Here is a 20765-nt window from a genome sequence, read left to right on the forward strand (position 1 = left end):
TCTTACCTGCTGAGTTCAAGCAGCCCTAATGCTAATTAAGGCACCAAGAAGTCTCTCTCTCTCTGTCTCTCTCTCTGTCACACTCTCTGTCTCTCTCTGTCTCTCCCTCTCAGAAGGAGACTCAGAGGGAAGAGAAGGAATAGAGCCAAAGAAAGATTTTAAATTATTATTTAATCATTAATAATTATTTATGTGTTTAATCATTAGTGGAGTCTATATGATCCTGTGATGGAACAAGGCCAAGAATTGTAATTGTGGGAAGATGTGTGTTTTTTTTTTTTACCTAGATCAGTCTGATGACTAAAAGATGGAACCATTCCGTTTGAGATTATCATAGTGTGTCAAAGCCGGGTGTATTTTTGGCAGTGGTTTAGTCAGACGACAGAAAACTGAAATTTCACAGAGACAAGTGAACGTGATTGTCTTTGACCTGGATCATATTGGTAATGAACATTCAGACATACTGTGACTCTGGGGAAATGTAATAAGAGTGTGGAGCTTAACAAACTAAACGCAGTTCATGGTCTCAGAGTCTCTCAGCAGGTCTGCTCCTGTAAACCAGCGGGAGTGCCGGTCTTGTCTAAAGCAATGTCTCTGTAGATAGCTCTGTGGAGTCTCGTCTGTAAACAGGGTCTTGGTGGAGATTTTGTTAGGTGATGACATTTGTTCCCTGTGTAGTTATGATGGCATTTTACCATTTGGCATTTTTAACATTTTTCCGGAGTTAACCTGCGAGTCTAGATGAAACCCCACTGAAGGAGAGAGCTTGACTCTACGTGAAGATATTGAGAAGAGGGAGTAAAAAAAAAAAGCGTGTGGAGACTGCGTCAGAACATGGTAGAAACCAGCGTAAATGCAAAGACACGTTTTTCCAGTACGTGTAGCGGGCCATTTCATGAAACAGGCCTTCGTAAGCATCCGGTCTGTGTGTGTGTGTGTGTGTGTGTGTCTGTGTGTGTGTGTGTGTATGTGTGTGTGTGTGTTTGTAAGTGTTATCACTTTTAAGACCCTAATTCTTAAACTCATTCATCTCAAAGAGCCTGTAGGAGAGATTTTAAAGAAGGGGAGGCTTTTTTCAATGTCTATTTATTCGTTTTTTTGGGGGGGGGGGGTTCTTTTTTTTCTGTTGTATGTTTCCTCTCCTATCTCCGAGTCTTGCACAATTTCTCTCAGAGATAGGAGACTCTGATACTTATCAAACACTGACTTCTGACCTTGATAAGGGGTCTAACGGAGCATTCTGTTGCCATGGATACACGTAAACGGCAGAAAAGCCTATGGGGCGGGGGGGGGGGGGTGTATTTCTCTGGAGTGGGCAGGATGAGGACAGCATCTGATGTTGTTGACACTGTTGGGCAGAGAAAGAAAGGAGTGATAAAGAGAGAAGATGACAGAATAAGACAGACATAAACATGTGCAGCAGTCTTCAACCCAGCTGTGTTTGGATTTCATCAGTGTTTGTTTCTCTTTCTTCTCCCTCTCACCCTCCCTCTCTCTCTCTCCCTCTCTTTCTCTATTAATCAGAGAAAGAGATGCTCACTGAATTTTAGTTTTTTCCCCCTTTATTACTGTCAAAAGCGATTGAAAGACACTGTAGTTTCTCTCTCTCTCTCTCTCTCTCTTTTATTTTCTCTCTCCTACCTTTCTCCCCCATTTCTCTTTGGAAGCCGCTGGCTTTGCATGTCTCTCTCATTTTAATACATTTTCCGTGGTGGCATGTAAAGTGAGTCTGTGATCTGCCAGACACGCCAGCCTGTCCCCTGCCATCCACGAGGGTTTGCCCCCCCGCTACGATTTTTTTTTTTGTGCCACAGTCCGACACGGCGAGGACGGCGAACCTTCATCTACACCCAACCGTTTGCACATTCCTCCCATCACTGAATCCTCCCATCACTGAATCCTCCAGTCACTGACATCATTAGACTGAAACGTGGTCCCTCTTTTACCAGACCCGTTCTGTCCCTCCCTGCTTTTACCTATTTTTCAAACATACATATGTACTGAAGAATAATGCAGTATATCTGAGACACCAGAAAATAATCTCCGAGTTTAATGAAATATGCACATAACACACACACACACACACACACACGCACACACACCTCTTCTTTTGCATGAACTCTCTGCATGATTTTTCTGTGAATTTAACTTTGCAAACAGAAGCCCAGTTGAACTCCTCCCACAAAAAGGAGAGCAGGTTCATCTCAGGAGCATTTTCTCCTCTCATTTCTTTGTCATTTCACAGACCTGAGATGCTACCCGTACACTCTCCTAATGTGGTCCTCTGTGGTAGACCCACATCTCCAGCCTCTGCTAAATCAAGTTCTGGGAATTGAAATGTTGACTCAACTACATCAACTGAATACTTTCTCAAATTTTAGCCATGTGCTTTTGGCTTCGAACAACATTTTTACAAAATTTTCCTGTGTGCAATCCCAGGTTTCATGTCAGATATTTTCGATTTCAGGTTGGGAAATGTTTGATGAATTAATGTTTCCAATAAAAAATGTTGCATTTACGAGAACAGATCGATGCCCCACCTTCTTTAAACAAACTTTTCTGTCGACTTGCGTAATTTTTTCTTGGTAACTGTTAAACAAATGCCAGAGTGTCGTTTTTTCAGTAGTGTTGTTGGAAGGGCTCAGTGTAAAAAATGACTAGAGATCAGTGTTTGATGAGCCTGGTTCATTTCTATTAGTCAAGGCATTTAGCAGATAGTACTGATTTCCTGTGTTGTACATGTGCTACTAATATTCATTACCCTGTAGTTGCTACATAGTTAGACATAAACACTTCTTTTTCACTTTTTTTGTTGTTGTTAAAACTTTTTCCAAACATCATTTAAGTACCAGCACTAATGCTGATTGGACAGTCCAAGAGACACAGATTTTTTTTCTTTAATGTGTTTTCGGCATTTAGGCAATTAAAAACAAACAAAACAAAAAAACAATGTCATCAAAGACCTTCAGAGTTGTTAAGCAGTGAAATGAAAATGGTTCAGCGCACTCTCAACCATATTCTCAGTTTGAAGAGCCTCACGCTGAACTGACGTCAGCAGTAGAGCACAGATCCAGCACACCTCAAAAATCTCTGCGGGGCATAGCGGCACGTGTTTTCAACGAGCGTGTCAATTTTCACGTCAAATATTTCGTCAGAATGACTCATAATCTCGTTCACAAGTCTCCCTCTCACATGTTACCATCTCATGACATTTCTGAGACCTGCCACAGCTTTCTTTTTTTTTCACATTAAGAAATGTATGACATCATTAACATTACCACGGAAACAGTACACTTTATCTCTGGCCTGAGCTCTTTAAGTGGTTCATTCACAGTGATCACCTGCTGGTTATTGCTCTGGTTGATGTATCTCACACAGACGATTTACATTCACTGGTATTCTCAGAATCAGATGCCTTCTACAGCACAGTTAGCTTTCAAATCATCAAAATAAACTTTTAAATTTTTAATTGTTAACATATATGCTACACATGTATTGTACACTCTTTTAGGAAGCGGTACAGAAAGTCTTTGGTGCCACTCAAGAGAAACAGAATAAAGGTACCTACCAGCCATCAATAATAATGGACACATTTATACACATTAACGCATTGACAGCTATCATTCAGCAAAAGTGATTATACAGCAGGACAGAATCAATATAAACTAAACGGCTTTCTAGGACCCCAGTCTAGAATGCTGTTCCGGAACACTGGCGCAGGTGAGGGGACAGCATCGCTGTCAGGATGGCCGAGTGGTCTAAGGCGCCAGACTCAAGGTGAAAACCCTTCCACAGTCGATGGGTGTTCTGGTCTCCAGATGGAGGCGTGGGTTCGAATCCCACTTCTGACACAGTGTTTTGGATGGGTAGGGAACCGGCCTAATAAGTAGAGGAACAGGACATCTCAATGCAAATCACAAGAAGAAGGCACTTAACGCAGAAACAGAGATGAGAGATGTTCATAACTGTAAACTGCTCTGCATCAGAGCATTAGTTCATTCGCATGACTTTCCTGTAATGTGTATGTTTGGGTACTTAACCGAACTGCATTATAATAATGAACAGGAATGTCACAATGGTAAAGGTATGATTTTAATGATTAGATATGAGGCTCATCACAACAGTCCAAACAAGTGATACTCGAGTAATGTTTGGCAATGTTTTTTAAATTGACGCAGGTTATGGCATTCCCATTGCATTCACTCATCTGAATTTCCTGTGCCAAACCCCAACAGACCGTTGATGGGTTCATTCCTGACGCCGTGTGAGGGGCGTAGACAGGAGAACATCCTCACCAACAGCAGTGATGGCAGAATTGCTTGCCTGGTGGATGTCTGAAACACCAGTCAGACACACACCACTAAAGCCACAAAGTGCAGTCAGTATTCTATCTCTCTTTCACAAGTGCCACTCGGTGATGATTGGTGAGAGAAACCAATGAGCTGACACCAGTGTGTCAGTAGGACACACATCACTCCAGGCTCCGCTGAGAAGACCCGTGATGCAGAGGAATTCCCCACACTGACTGGAGCATGCCCAGATCGGCCTCAAAAATGGCCTTTAGAAAATGTTTTTGATAGAATTTTCTTTTTCTGCAGAGACAGAAAGGCTCTTGCACAAGTATGAGAGACTCGTGTTCAGTATTGGATCGAAGCTGTGAGTTGGGTTGTAGCAGAGCTGTTTGGTTGGACCTGTTTGCGGCTCCACAAACTTGGTTTTAAAATTCCAGACACTCTCTCTCAGACTGAACTTTTGTATTGTTGGGCCATGTCTGTGGGTCACTCTTCTGTCCTGCTCCATAAACTGAACACAGCTGTCAGGAGCCAAGGTCAAAGGACATATTTTAGTGAAGAAACATAAGAGACTGGGAGTCAAATCCATTATAATCAGTTACAGCATCTGAATATGAAACCGAATGTTGAATTGGAATCATCTGTGATTATGAATGAGTCATATAACTGTTTAAAATAAATTTCAGCTGCTGAATTCCTGGAAACAAGAGTGAACCGTCAGACTTTGTTATAATGTGAGAAGATTAAAGGGACGCTGGAGATGCATGTTCAGTAGCTGTCTGTCTCTCAATGAGCCATTTAAGATACACGCAATTCTACTATTCAAGACAATCCACTCTACATCGTAATATCAAAGCCGTGTATGTCTGTCTGTACTGTAGATGAAGAGGTAATTGATCCTGGAGCAGGTGATGAGGCATGCAGAATGAAGGGTAGATTTGATCCGGTAAGTTCTCAGCGTACGTCTATCAGAGAAAGTTCATGAAGCGTCGCATTCAGGTGTCTGTGTCTGTCTGCTATGCACGTGGAAACAACGACAGTCGTTCCCTCTTGTTCTGTGTCGAGCTCTAAACCGAGCAAGTGCCACACGCGCTGGTCACACTGGCACACGTTTTTTGCAGTTTTCAATGCAATCTGTGAGTGAGAACACCCATGATTGACACCTCCCACCCCCCCTCCACCCCCAACCCCACCTCCTCCTTTTTTTTTTTCTTCCGAAAGAAAGCAAATGAGGGAGCACCATCAGCTCAGCTAAGCACGCTGGAGAAAAAGAAAATTAGCTAATAAAACGTGAACAGGAAAATGAATACAGTTTTAAAGGATGTATGATGTGTTGACTGGTCTCTGACATGGTCTGTGAGACTTGCCCTCAGGCCGCAACGAAAACAGGGCTAGCACGTGCGGTCACGGTGAAAAGCAGCACGTGACGTGAATGGCTAATAAGATAATAGTGACTCGTGATGAACCTGAATACACCAGAGAGTATTTGATATGGATCGAAATATGCCTTGTTGTGAAAACCCTCCATTGTCTTGAGAGGCTGGGTGATGTGTCTAACCTGAATGACCCACTCATCAGGTTTACAAGAGATGTTTCCCTTTCATAAGAGTGCTTGGCCTGAAAGAGAGCAAAACAAGCTTGTCAGCTGGTCGGAAAATGCATTGTGTCATTTCAGAGTTGTCCGACATGTTTCACCAACATTTTGTCTTAGACCCAATACTAAAGACTATTTGGTGTTAATACCACAAGAACGCTTTGGGGCCATGGCTGTAGCGATGTGACGAGTTTCTCTTTAGTCCACAAACATTTCCTCTGTGTATGTCCATTCTTTCATTTGCGATAATAAATATACGTTGGCACGGCGACCCTTTGTCATTAGTGGCAGCCTGCACGGTCGTTACGTTATTTATCGGAGCAGAAAACACTAAAGTTAATCTGAGGACATGGGTGCAGGAGAGGATTTTGAATTTTCCCCAGCTGGAGGGAGCAAAGTTTACCGCCAATGATTTCAACAAGCTATAATTATCTGAGGAATCTAAAAAAAAATAAAATAATAATAATTAGCTAGTTGATTCATTGAAATATTAGCAATCCATCTATCCCAATATTGCAGACCATGTGTGGAATTATACCTCTTTGAGAAGAACTGAGCTCTGGAAAAATGATGTGAACTTTGAACAGAAAAAGCACCTGGAGTTTATGTTGTTTCTTTGTTGTGAGTCAGTGGTTCAACATCAGACACACTTATTTTGACTGTATGAAAGGCATTTGATACCCCGTCCCTGTCTGACCTTGCCCGCCGGTGGCATAATTATTCTCTGTCGTGTATGTTTTACACCTGCGTTCTTCTCGGGTTATTTTTAATCAGCAGATGTGCACTTAGTCGTCCAGTGGAACTCCATGTTACCTGTTACCAGCTGTCTTTGACACAATCATTTGGTCTTTGAGTAGCTACTGATTATGACACATCACAGACGCTGCACTGAGAACAAAGCTGACAGTCTAAAACTCTTAAATAACAATCAACCAGTGGGAAGACAGAGAGACACTTCAAAGCTTTTGGTTGAAAAACGGCCGCATCAAGAAAAAAAAAATCCATTTTTTTTACTTTGAAAGGTCAATATTTTAAAATATCTACTTTTTTTTTTTTTTTTTGCACTTTTCCTTGTAGTATTCATGGAAAGAACATTTCATGCAGTGTGGCTTATAATATAGGTGTATCAAGTGCATTCATTTCCCAATAAAGTTTACACATCTCCAATTAAATAATTTAAAAATATATACTGACATTTGACTATTTAAGATGAGCATCACAGTGATGTTTCACATTGTGCAAATCACCAGCAACTTCCTTGTGATTAAAATGTGAATGTATTTGAATTTGCCAAAAACTAGGTCTAACATGGACATTTCCTGTACACTCCTGGCAGCGACTAAAGAAGAGAAAAAAACGAAGTAGTTGAACCAGGAAAACCTTCACACACAAGAGCATGGATACTCTCATGTCCGTTATCAAAGAGACAACATTCTGATCCATTCAGGGTCTTTGTCGGGTAGAAAGTGACCAAACACAGACTGGCAGTTATTTACAAATTTTATGTGCACAATCAATCGATAATCATAAACATCACTGAAACACTGCATCTGTAAGCAGGTTAGCAGAAGATGATTCACATACTCATATTACTCTCTAATCTTACTAATGTTTCTTCTTTCTCATGACACCCTTGTACGTAATATAATGTTAAAAATCACGGCAGGGAATTTAAACTTGCAGGACAAGACACCAGTTAAGTCAAAAACATGAAGTTGTAAGAAAACGCGTTGAGGAAATATCATTGAGGAAAAGGGGTTCTGTTCAGCAGTTCAGTGAAAACCGACTTTCATGTCATGACTTCAAAAAGGCAGGACACCTTTTAAACACAGGGCAAAAATTAATATTAATGTGCCCAGACTTTGATCAGCACTCACAGTTTTTTCTTTTTTTCTTTTTTAAAGCGACAACAAACCCCTTTCAGCCAGACACAGGAGATTTAAAAAAAAAAAAAAGCTTCCTTTTAAAACAAGTTTGAGGGTCTGCTCATTTTGACTCTGAAACAATGACCTCCAGGCACCCTTGTACACTTCTCCATATATTTGGGTTAATTGGGAGTTTCTGTCAGCCCTTCTCTTCACTTATCACGCATTCACTTTCATTTTTAACTCATTGCGATACAACAGTCAAATCCCAGATGATTAATCTTCAGTCTTGTGGCTGGATCGAAATTGGCAATTTGCTTTAAAAAGTAGAAACATGTAATATGCAATGACCTGGTTCAGTATTTGGACATTTAAATTTTTTTTTCCACCCGAGAGATCAAAAAACTATACGCTATCATTTCATGCTTAGATATTAAACTGCAGTTATCAGGTCACTTCATATCTGATCTGTGTTTCATTTTGTAATTGATGTCTTTATTGGTTCATGGAGACCAATTATGTTCTCAAGCCTTGTGAATGTTCTTGCCCGAAGTACTTGGCCATAACCCCAGTCACACTGATGCGGTTTGGTGGCACTAGGCAGAGAGGACGAGTCCATTCACAATGCCACGCTTACAAACAGACAGTAAGTGTCTGAGAGCTCTGCCACATTTATTTGCTATTTTGCGAGCGATGTGTTTTCGTGATGCTGCATGCGATTCTGCGCGACCTTATCAGCGAAAACGATCAGATTTCAGAGAGAAATGTCCGGGTTTGTCGAAGAGGCACTATGAAAAGAAACACGAGTGAAATCATTCATATTCTTCAGGACCACAGATTTACATCAAGAGTAGAGCAGAGGCGGCAAAGTACAGAGGGTCGTTCATCTGCAGCCAGAGAAGGTCAGGGACATATATTTGTTTTCTGGCTTCTGATGACACTTGTACGTCGCCTCAGTGCTGGGCTGGACGGAGAGAATGTTCAGCCACGCGTCAAGTGGTTTGTCCACTGGCAAATAAAGACACTAGCTCAGAATTTCTACCTATTAACAAGAACTAATCTTGCCTGGGCTTTATTAATCACTCCAGTTGTCTTAGTAGAGCAGAATTCAAAGTGGCTTGATAGGTTTGTAGTTTTAGAAAACCAGAAATATTGTGTGTATGTGGGGGGGGTGGGGGTGGGGGTGGGGGGGCTGTTCCTTTGTGCTAGTGCTCAAAAGTGAAAAACTTCAAACAAACAAACAAAAAAAAAAATCTCAATTCAGTGTAGGGTGTTTGCATAAAAACTGCGTGAACATAGCGTTTGCATAAACTCTCACACTGCAATGTGGGAAGACATTTACGTTTAGCTGCTCAGCCTGCGCATGCGGGCAGACAAATCTGAGAAAAACTGCGCAGACTCCTGACGTCAGATCTCGCTCACGTGACAGGCTCGCAGCTAGGCATCCTGGAGCTCAGTCCAAACGTAGCCAAAAGATCTGGACGAATTTTTTTTTTTTCATTTTCTGTTAACTGACGATGACGTCACAGGTTTGTCTGAGCGTTGGCCTGCGGTGCCTGAAGAAGAGAGGTAAGGTGCCGTGTTTAGACTTGAGCACGTTCCCCACTTTCGACAGCGAAGCATCTTCATAACCTGCTCTGTGTCGTCACGTGTGAGAAGACAATGGGTAATCAGCGAGTAGTTTCAGAAGAGAGAGAAAACACTTGTACCTGCCGTGAAAGCAGGGTCATGAGGGTAGCTGAAACCAACGGGGATAATAAAGAACGGGGGAATGCAGGGTGTAATTTAACAGTAAAACCGGGAGAGTGCTCAAAATGCTTCTCTTTTTATGACAGGCCATCGCACTCAGGTGCCAAAACGTTAACCAGGTGTGTAAAAACCAGAAGATGATTAGTATGTTGCGGATGAGGTAAATGGCAAGATGGATAAAAAAAAAAAAAAGATTATGAAAAAAAATCATGTCCAAATCCTTTTGTAGGAGACAATACTGAAAGACATAACAATGAAAAACAGCATCAGCCAAAGAATTAAAGATACATACAAACGGAGGATTTAATAGTGTAATTAAATTTGCGGCAGTGAGGACAGGCGATCAAAAGACACTGCTCAAAATCTATACGGGGGGTGAGAAAAAAACATCAGCCAGGAAAACAAAGAAGAAAACCGATGCTGTTAAAGGCAGTCTCTTTTGTGTCAGTAAATGTGTGAGTCTCATATTTGAAAAGAGCTGAATGAGGTTTGTGATCAGCAGACTGAAGACAAACACTGAGCCTGAATGAGAGTGTGTATGGCCATCAACACCAGACCAGTGTTGAGGACTTCGATGATAAACATGAGCCGTGTGGGGGGGGGGGGGATATATGTGTGATGCGACTGCCGTCAAAACTTTTGACAACCAGAAGTCCCGCCCCTAAAACGGAAGATCCACCTGCTGGAAACAGGAAGTCTTTCCCACCAGGGTTGTATTTCATGTCAAAGCCAGTTTTGATTCATCATTTTTCCTGTCTGATGATTTAAATGAACCAATGGGGTAGCAGTGTTTTTTGTTTTGTAAATATCCTGCCAGAAGCCCTTCCTGTCCGTCACATCAGCAGGTTACGCAACACCTCACCTGTCACCTGTCACTCACATCAGTGGGTTACACAACGATGTCAGTTAATTCTGTGCATACCCACACTCATCTAATAATGAAAACCATTTGTACCTGAATTGGAAATGTGTTCTTGATAACCTGAAAGGATATAATGAATAGTCCAACCATCCCATTAGACATGGGAGAGTAGACTTTTTTCCTTCAATCGTAGCCAATTCATAAAAAACAGAACACACACACACACACACACTCACACAAAAAGAGGCAACAAAAATGAATTGTGGTGTGGCTGTTTTAGAAGAAAATGCCCCTGCTTGAAATTACTGATGAGCCCAGTTCCTTTTTACATGAACAAGTGCAGGTCGGCTAATAACAAAAAGAAATGGTTTTACCTGAGGATCAACACAGCGACGTGCATTAGTGTGGGAAAATGCAGCAAGGCAGTTTTCATATTTTAAACTGACCATATCTATAAATTTACCATAACAGCTTTTGGCTCACTCAGTACTCAGGCACTGAATATATGGTATAAAACCTCTTTTTGGGTATAATTCAACTTCCATTCCATTAGCTTCATATAGTAAACAGTCAGGATATGATTTGCTACGTGAGAGTGTTCTTTATTATTATGTAGCTTCTAATGTAGCTTTTATTATGATCACTTCTTTTAGTCCTTTCGACCGTTGTGCCAGAAATGGCTTTGGATAGGCCTTGTAACAAACAGATCACCCCCATGTTTACACAGATCACCCCCATGTTTACACAGATCACACCCATGTTTAAACAGATCACCCCCATGGTTACACAGATCACCCCCATGTTTAAACAGATCACCCCCATGTTTATACAGATCACCCCCATGTTTACACAGATCACACCCATGTTTACACAGATCACCCCCATGTTTAAACAGATCACCCCCATGTTTACACAGATCACCCCCATGTTTAAACAGATCACCCCCATGTTTATACAGATCATCCCCATGTTTACACAGATCACCCCCATGTTTATACAGATCATCCCCATGTTTATACAGATCACCCCCATGTTTACACAGATCACCCCCATGTTTACACAGATCACTCCCATGTTTAAACAGATCACCCCCATGTTAACACAGATCACCCCCATGTTAACACAGATCACCCCAACGTTTATACAGATCACACCCACGTTTATACATATCACCCCCATGTTTAAACAGATCACCCCCATGTTTATACAGATCACCCCGTGTTTACACAGATCACACCCATGTTTACACAGATCACACCCATGTTTACACAGCTCACACCCATGTTTACACAGATCACTCCCATGTTTACACAGATCACCCCCATGTTTACACAGATCACCCCCACGTTTATACAGATCACCCCCATGTTTATACAGATCACCCCCATGTTTAAACAGATCACCCCCATGTTTATACAGATCACCCCCATGTTTACACAGATCATACCCGTGTTTACACAGATCACCCCCATGTTTATACAGGCTTTTATATAGTTCATAGCATTCTGTAGAATTTGTTCTTACCAAACACGACTCTTTTGGGACATTACACTTGTTGCATGGGGTGGTGTGCATTATACCCGTCATTTTCTGTTGTCCTTAGTGATCTGCGCGGAGATACCAACTTATGTCCACTCCTCACACTTTCCCATACTCAGCCTCAGCCAGTATTTCAGGACCTCGAACTTATGACGGGTCAGTGAATGTTAGGTTATCTTTCTGTGTACTTTGCCTTTTGTAAAATGTCAGCATTTCTCTTTATCTGTCTTCAGGGTCTCTTGTTAAATCCATCTTTGCCACCAGCTCAAGCCAATTACCAACATAAACAGCAAATGATTTTATTTCAAATGATATTTACAATTTGCAAGTGAGACCATATTGACGATACTGGTGTGTGTCAATACAGTCTTCCAGTTCAAAAAACACTGATTCATCATTCTTACCGCTCATCAGACTGAACACTGAGAGGCTTAGTCCTGTAAACAAAGGCCTTCCACGTATGAAGGGGTGCCCAATCACGCGACTAAGCACACAGAAGTTCTCTGTCAAGCAGGATCCATGACTCGGAAGGTACTAAAGTTTTCTAAACGTGTTTCGTACTCACCAAGATCTAGGTCAGACTCAAAATGAACTCCGGACAGAACTGAGAGGAGGGAGGATTCCCCTTCACACCATCTCCAAGTGCCTGGTCACCAAGAGAAATTAAAAAAGTTATAATGAAAAACATCATCCACCGTAGTGTTCGGCAGATAAAGCAGGGTTAAGCCAGACCCTTGAGGATGACTGAAAACACAGACCCGGTTAGTCGTCCATCTTTTGTAAAATGTCAGCATTGCTCTTTCTCTGTTTTCAGGATCTCCGGTTAAATCCATCTTTGGACAAATCCATAAAATCCATTGGCTCAGTCTATTCTTTAGCTTCCTGCAGAAGGCATCTCCTAATCTTCTCAGCAAACTTCAGCTCAGATTTCCACTTTCCAAGAGGAAAGAAGCAGAGAAGATGCTGGCTTCACTTTACCAAAACTTACTATGAAAGTTTGACTAATCCCATGTTTGGTATAAAAAAACGACAGAAACTGCATTTCGGGTGGTACATATTTAGAATACCACGACAGCATGATAGGTACAGAAACCAACCGAAGAATTTGACCAGTATGCCTGTTTATGGATTTGTCTAATGAGCATACCTACCTCAAACATTCTCTCTTGCGGTGGACGCTGTCTATGATTTGACACCGTCTGTGATTCTGACTGGATGAGGTTGACATTCGTTTTGGGTAGAAAAACGGACCCGTGGTTCTCCAGCACAGGTTGGTTGATCCACCCTGACTCTCTGCTCCTGTTTCCAAGGCTCCCCTTAGAAGCTCCACAACTGACTTCAACATTCTGACTTTTTGAGATCACATGCTTTTCACCGGCAATGCCAGTGTTTACGATGCCCATGTTTCAGACCACGCCCATGTCGAAGACCACGCCCACTGTTAATTCACCCTATAAATATATGTTGATGATCTCAAACACACAAAAAAAGGCAAAGTGGAAAATGGAAAAGCAACACTTATTTACATTTGGCTTGTCATTCAGTCAGATGGACCACTTTCATGTTGTCAATGAAGTCGCAAACTGGGACTTTCCTATAGATTTTTCCATTTTGTGTTTTCATTTGAATTTTGTCAAATTTGTGCAGCAAAGCAGTTTTTCTGTTCACAAAACAGTCATATTAATTGGGCATTTTCGGTTTTATTTTTAACATTCATGATGTGTTCATGGGATGAAAATGTAAGGTGTAAGTGAGGCGTGAATTTTCTTTCTTGTACAGTGTATTACTTGTTTCCTTTTCGTTCACTTTAAATTTTATTTTTGTCAGAAAAGATATGTGCTTGTAGTGAAAATTAAAACACAAATTGAGTGGCCTAATTTAATTTTTCATTTTGGCAGGATCTTTGCACACAGGTATTGAAAAAGAAACGGCAAAATGGGGTTTTGAACTTCTTCATTTTCATGTTTCAGGTTTATTATCTTGCATTGTAGAGGAGTCACGTAGGGTACAAACACATACTGAGCAGACCCTGACAGTGGAGAGTTGAGCGATTTTTTTAGTATCAGCAGAACTTTGACATTGAGCCTTTAGAGCTGGAAACAATAACAACAACAGCAACAACAACAACAACAACAACAACAAAAGCAACAGCAACAGCAACAGCAACAAAATACTACATTAAACTGATGAAATAAAACCTCCTTTGAAGACATCAAATCACTTGATAATGTATCAGTTTAGTTTTCAGTTATAATCACCTTCCTTTTAAATCATTTTTAAATCATAGTATTTTTGTTTTTACCTTCACTCTTAAAAAAGACTACGTTAAATGACCACGGTAGTTTTGTGAGATGAATGATGACTGAGGAGTAACAGAAAGATGAAACACATACGGTGGCACATATTTGATCAAATCTACACGTTATTATCATTCACATGTATTTCATCCACTCCATTATTTTCATTCACACGCGTTTTTACCGACACCATCGGTTATTTTCGTCAGTTATTTTTCGTTGCTTCCACCCCTAGCTGATGACAAATGTTGTGCCTTTGGTCTTTTTCTGCTTTTAAAATGTTAGAGTAACAACACATGCACACCTTGGCTACCACAGCCGGATGTAGGCTGCGGACTCGAAGGCGTCGCCACTTAGCAGGCACAGGCCAAGTGTGTGCAATTTTCCCTGGTGACTCAAAGAGGGGCTGGGAGCGAAACAACGTCTGTAACGATGCACTCTGTCGTCCCAAAAGGAGGCCCTCTGATCGCAAGAGTGTTAACATCTGATTAGCAAACTGACACCTTGATTAGCAAACAGTAGCCTACGGAGATGCTTCAGGGTATCACAGTTAAGCTTGTCGTTAAAAAAAAAAAAACAACAACCCTCAAACAGATACACAGAAATATAATTTTGTCCTAACACCAAGCTAAGTACACTCTTTTAAATCTTCTAAACTCACTAAAAGTTAGATATGCCTGCCTGTATCAGAATCCTCAAAATACCATATGTCTGTCGCAAAAAAAAAAAAGAAAGAAAAAATCAGAGCCTTACAAAAGCAGATTACACACACAGAATCAAACATATGTCAGATGGAACGACCCAGGAGAGCTATACACAAACATGAGTGTGGTTAATGTTCAGCCAACCTCTTCTTTAAATACAACATAAAACAAACAAACAAACAAACAAACACACACACAAAGAGACGCATTACAGCTGAGTCACACAGGAAGTGATCCAGTCAAGCAATGTCAACAAAGCACTCAACAAAACAAGGCAATGTCAGAAATGCGGTGAAGAGCAGGCCCGAATACTTTTCCTCCGTTTGTACAGATCAGTTTCACAGTTGCTACGAATGCATTATCACACTCACTAAAGTAGGGTAATACCCTGTTCAGCTCTCACAGACACACAACATTTCTACACCTTTCATATTTTGAATTTACATATTTGTTTATTTCTCACAGAGTGTCTGCTTTACTTACACCCTAGTTGTTTGAGCTCCAACACTGACAGAAAGCGTTCAAGAGAGGGTTCACGAAAGCCGACAGAATTCTGCTAGTACAGCCCCAGCCATCATCAAAATCCATGCGAGATCTGTGTATGCATTAAAGTGTGTTTATTTGCATAGGAGCTGAAGCTCTCTATGGACGACAGTGCCCCGAGGAAAGCCGCTCGACTCCGATAAACGTCTCCCGAACCACACTGCTATGAGAGCGCCGCTGGACCTCGAAATGTCCGCCGGGACCAAACCTTCGTCTTTATGCTTCATTTTTTTTTTTCTTTTACAACAGAAAGACCTGTTTCTTGTGTATAGTGTCATGAAAGATATCAGTTACAATGTATGGTGACGTTTAAACTCAAACGAGTGATGATTTTAACGGTGAAGCCTTGCACTCCAATTCCGAGGTACAAATCCAACTGTAATCAGTGAAGGTTTGCGGGTCAGAAGAAGAAAACGCCACCAGTATCAGTATAGTAAATAGCTTTTGTGAAGCCCTTGAAATGTCCTTCCCTTGACTGCAACACATGACTTATATCCAACCAAAACAACGGTCTAGTTTCACAAGTCTAAATTGATTCATTATACAAATTGCAAGACAAATTGCAAGATACAGTGATATATTCTATTGCCCACATCATTTAGGCCAAGTGTGGTCAAGCTTGCCCAGTTTTAGCATATGTATGGTCTTTTTGTGAGTGTGTGTGTGTGTGTGTCTGTGTTTGTAATTTTATGTAATCCTGCTCAACAATCTGTGGCCCTGTAGGATCTACAGTTTGATTGCCATGTGATATTTAGGCTGTCAGGAGGGAGGATGGGGAAGAGAGAGATTGCCATGACGACGGGCGTTCCAGAACACGCTTGGTGATAGACATATGCACCAGACAAGAGGGGAGGGTGAGAGAAAGAGAGAGATGGATAGAGAGTGGTAATATAGTTGTAGATCAAATCTCAAACATATAAAATACACAGACATGCACACACACACACACACGCACGCACGCACATGTATGCATGCATGCACAAACACACACACATGGGCACTCAGAATTAAGTTTTGATTGATCACAGGCCTCAGGGGACATTAAAAAGTTTCCTCTGTGCGTTTCCCCCTTTTATTTATTAACCACACCTGGAGTGCATGTTTAGGACACTGTAAATCTGTGTGTGTGTGTGTGTGTGTGTGTGTGTGTGTGTGTGTGTGTGTGTGAATGCACATGAATCATGTGAGTGGTTTGCATAATGTGGATGCCATAACTTAAACTGTAGGAATTTACTGCATTTTTGCTTTTGCAATCCAAAAGGAATATGTGCGTGTGTGTGTGTGTGTGTGTGTGTGTGTGTGTGTGTGTGTATCTGTGGTTTGAGCTCTCTCTGCATCATGTGAACATAGTGGGGGTGTTTACCGGCCTGCTCCTTTCGAAAGTCATTTGTTAAAAAAGAATAAAAAAGAACATGACTTGAAATTTGACTTGGATTGAAAACGTTTGTGATAAGTGGGTTCGTTCTGTGCTGTCAAACAATTTAGAAAACTATTCAGACCAAATGTTCTCACTGCAGGTGAGAGCAGATCGCTGTGAACAGGGCTCGTGTCAACGACCTTGCTTCTGCAAGTCAAAAACTCTAAGAAATAAGTGAAAAGGTTTTCCTGCTGGTTTACCTTTGACTGGTTCACATTCACTTTAGAAGTGTCTAAATAACTTAACTTTTTCCTTTTCATAATGACCTGGAAAAATTCACCCGACAGCCAAATCTAAAAAAAAAAAAAAAACACCCTTAAAATTCTAGACAAAACCATGCTTTGGGCAGGCGTTTTAGGTAGGACTTTTCCTGTGTCCAATCGTGTTTCATGTCTACTCTTATTGCACCCACAATCCACCATCTGCAAAACATGGGGAAAGACCAGATGAGCGAGAGACAGACAGAGAGAGAGAGAGAGACAGAGAGAGAGAGAGAGAGAGAGGGAAGCTTTGAAACACTATAAGTTTCCATTATTCTCCACGATGCCCCCAATGTTTCCCAAATAAACATCACTGTCATTCATCAAAGAGTTGCTTCGAGGGCTTGGCTGTGTCATCAGTCACGTGCAACCTTCATACCATGTCCTTCATTACCAACCTTCATACCATGTCCTTCATTACCAACCTTCATACCATGTCCTTCATTACCAGCCTTCATACCATGTCCTTCATTACCAGCCTTCATACCATTTCCCAGGAACAGTTGGTTACCTCATGGTGGAGTCACTAAGATGTGTTTACATTTTTGTGTGTCTGTGGAGCTGTGTTTATGTGTCTGTGTGTGTGTGTGTGTGTGTGTGTGTGTGTGTGTCTGTCTGTGTGTGTATGCTTTGTTATTTATTGAATATAGTCACAGTACATCTTTATAGATGTTTGTGTGTATCCATGTATGTGCGTAGAAAATCTTGCTGTTAGCGCTGATGACAGAGGATGGTGTTGAGTCAATAGCACTGAACTAATTAAAACAAGCCCCTTTCATTGTCTCCTGTTCTTTTTGTTTCTATGTGTGAGAGCATATGGGAAAATAAGAGCAAGAAGAAAACACAATTCCAAACGGAGTCCACTCCCCAGCAGAGCAGATCAGAGCGCGTTAGATGCCCTCTCTCTCTCTCTCTCTCTCTCTCTCTCTCCCCTTTTGTCCGCCGGTGGCTACGCCAAAGCTCCGGAAGCATCTCCATGACAACCCAATGCTAAATCACACGCCACGTTCATCGCTCTCCTCAGTGACGGGAGTTTTTTTTTTTTTTTTTATGAGATTTTTCACTCACAGGTTAGCTAACGAATGTGCCTCTGACACCTTCCGTTCAGCTCCCCCCCCCCCCCCTCCGCCCACCTGCTTTCTCTTTTCTTTTAAAACGCCAGTTCAAAAATCTTTCCAAATTGCCTCTCGTCACGAAAAGAACAGGTTGGTAGTGTTAAATGCTTGTATTTCGGGAGTGCTTTAATTAGACTGTGGTGGAAAAGTACGAACTCCACGGGAACAAAAAAAAAAAAACAGACTTCAGGACGCTGGATTCCAACATGTCAAAGGAGAATGTGAATTCTATCATACATTGATCCTGAACTTTTGTGATTCTTATAACAGGACTTTGTATAACGTTGTCCTCTCTCTCTCTCTCTCTCTCTCTCTCTCTTTATCTATCTGATTCTCTCATTTTATATTTCTTTTGATCATAGATTCTGTATCAGTTTCTTGGTCCACTCGGCATTCAGATGTGTTGACAGCGTGCAGTGGTGTCAGATGGGAGGGGTTTCTGATTGAAATAGTTTTTCAGGAGAAAAGATCACGTGTATATGTTCATGTTGGGACTAAGGTCCAGATGGATGTTCTAACAGAACAAGGTTCAACGCATCGCATTTCAAACTGCTTGGCTATTTCGAACAAACTTCTACTTCATGTCGTGGAGTGTTCACGAATACCAACATTTTTAAACCAACAATGTTTGTAAATATCCCCAATAACAACAAAGTTTCACTCTTCTACATGAACCGGTCAGAAAGAGACAATTATTCTGTCAATGTTTTCTTTCTTTCTTTCCTTCTTTCTTTCTTTCTTTCTTTCTTTCTTTCTTTCTTTCTTTCTTTCTTTCTTTCTTTCTTTCTCAGTTCTTGGTCTCTTCCCACAACTCTGATTATGTCTCTTCTCTTCTCTTCTCTTCTCTTCTCTTCTCTTCTCTTCTCTTCTCTTCTCTTCTCTTCTCTTTTCTCTTCTCTTCTCTTCTCTTCTCTTCTCTTCTCTCCTCTCCTCTCCTCTTCTCTTCTCTTCTCTCCTCTCCTCTTCTCTTCTCTCTGAAACTGCTCCCTTTTCTCCTCACTTTTCATCTTATTTTCTAATTTCTGTCACCCACTGCGGTGAGACTTATTCATGTTCATGTATTTTCCTCCTTACTCTCTCATCTCCTTTGGCTCACACGGTTTCCAGTGGATTTCAGTCTCTGATTGGATCAAAGGAAACAGTGATGTAATTCTCCAGTGCCTATTGGCCCATTGTTAGCAACAATCTCCCTCGCTATGGCAACATACCTCTATTAGCAATACACCCCACTCATCCCCAAACTCAAAACATCAATACAAACTGCTAATTAAGGAGTCTTTATAGTTCAATGAAAGTACAGGAATGGTAATTAGATTTGTGTGGCTGGCCTCAGAGTGTCTTGACAAAATAACTTAGAACATGTAGACATGCCAGAGTTGACCTGGGAGTTGTGTAGTGCCATTTCTGGCCATGTGGAGGCTTTTGAGGCCTGGTTAGAGTGGATTTAGGGTAGGCAGGAGATTATGGGCATGTGAACATTGAGAAATGTGTATTTGTTTTTCTGCGCTGCTACGCACAGAGCCAAGCAGACGGAGTATACGACAGATTTGAGAGAAAGCAACTCCAGGGGGGATGACTTAGAGTTTATAGACTTTATATTATATTAACACGTAGATTATTACAGTCACTGGCGGGAGGGCTCTGTTTTGCATTTATTCTGGCTAGTGTGGGTTATATAAACACAACACTGGGTTCACACAATTAACACTCTCAGAGTTAATATGACACTGGCTGAGTGTGCTGCATGAGGATCACGACTGGTAAAGCTTTAACGAGGGTTTCCTGTTATGAAAGTCATTACGTTAAAGAATAACGATGAGAGCACATTAAAGGAGCCTGGGACAAACAAACAGTGGAGCTGTGTTTTCACAGTTTTGCACTCAGTCTCTTTAAATGGCCTTGAGACCCGTACTTGTTTATACGTGTTTACGAGCCTGTTGACTCTCCACTCTTGCTCATACAAATTCATAAAAATACGGCTCTAAACTCATTTTGGACCTCCAGTGGCCTGTAGCCATTCCAATAAAAGAGAGAACTGCAGAATTCAGAGAAGATTCCAGTGGGTCTCTCTCTCTCTCTCTCTCTCTCTCTCTCTCTCTCTCTCTCTCTCTCTCTCCGTGACTGTTAATGTAATTGACTGTGTGATTTTATTGGCTATTTAACTGAGTCGTGTAATATTGTTATGTGCCCCGCCCCCTGCCTTGAGGTTAATGAACGGAACATGGGAAAATACTGATTCATGAATTGACAGTTTGGATAAAAGAGAGTGAAAGTGAGTGAGAGACAGAGAGAAAGAACAGAGAGAGAGAAAAGAGAGTGAGAGAGACAGAGATGAATCATCCATTTGGAGAAAGAGGTGAATCATCAGTTTGGATGAAAGAGAGAGAGAGAGAGAGAGAGAGAGAGAGAGAGAGAGAGAGAGAGAGAGAGAGAAGGAAATCATCTTTCATTTCTTCAAATGAAAATAATTGTAATCATTTGATGAACGTCTGTGCGTGTGTATCTGCACTGAAGAGTAAGAATATTCA

General features: G+C 41.3%; 1 non-coding gene across 1 annotated transcript; it reads left to right on the plus strand.

Moving 5' to 3' along the window:
• Window positions 1-3739: 3739 nt before the first annotated feature.
• Window positions 3740-3851, plus strand: trnal-caa (transfer RNA leucine (anticodon CAA)). The gene is made up of 2 exons: window positions 3740-3777; window positions 3806-3851. It is a non-coding gene; the product is annotated as a tRNA-Leu (tRNA).
• Window positions 3852-20765: the final 16914 nt, after the last annotated feature.

This window comes from Chanos chanos, chromosome 10 (assembly GCF_902362185.1).
Source record: "Chanos chanos chromosome 10, fChaCha1.1, whole genome shotgun sequence".
In the NCBI taxonomy this organism is placed as follows: Eukaryota; Metazoa; Chordata; class Actinopteri; order Gonorynchiformes; family Chanidae; genus Chanos; species Chanos chanos.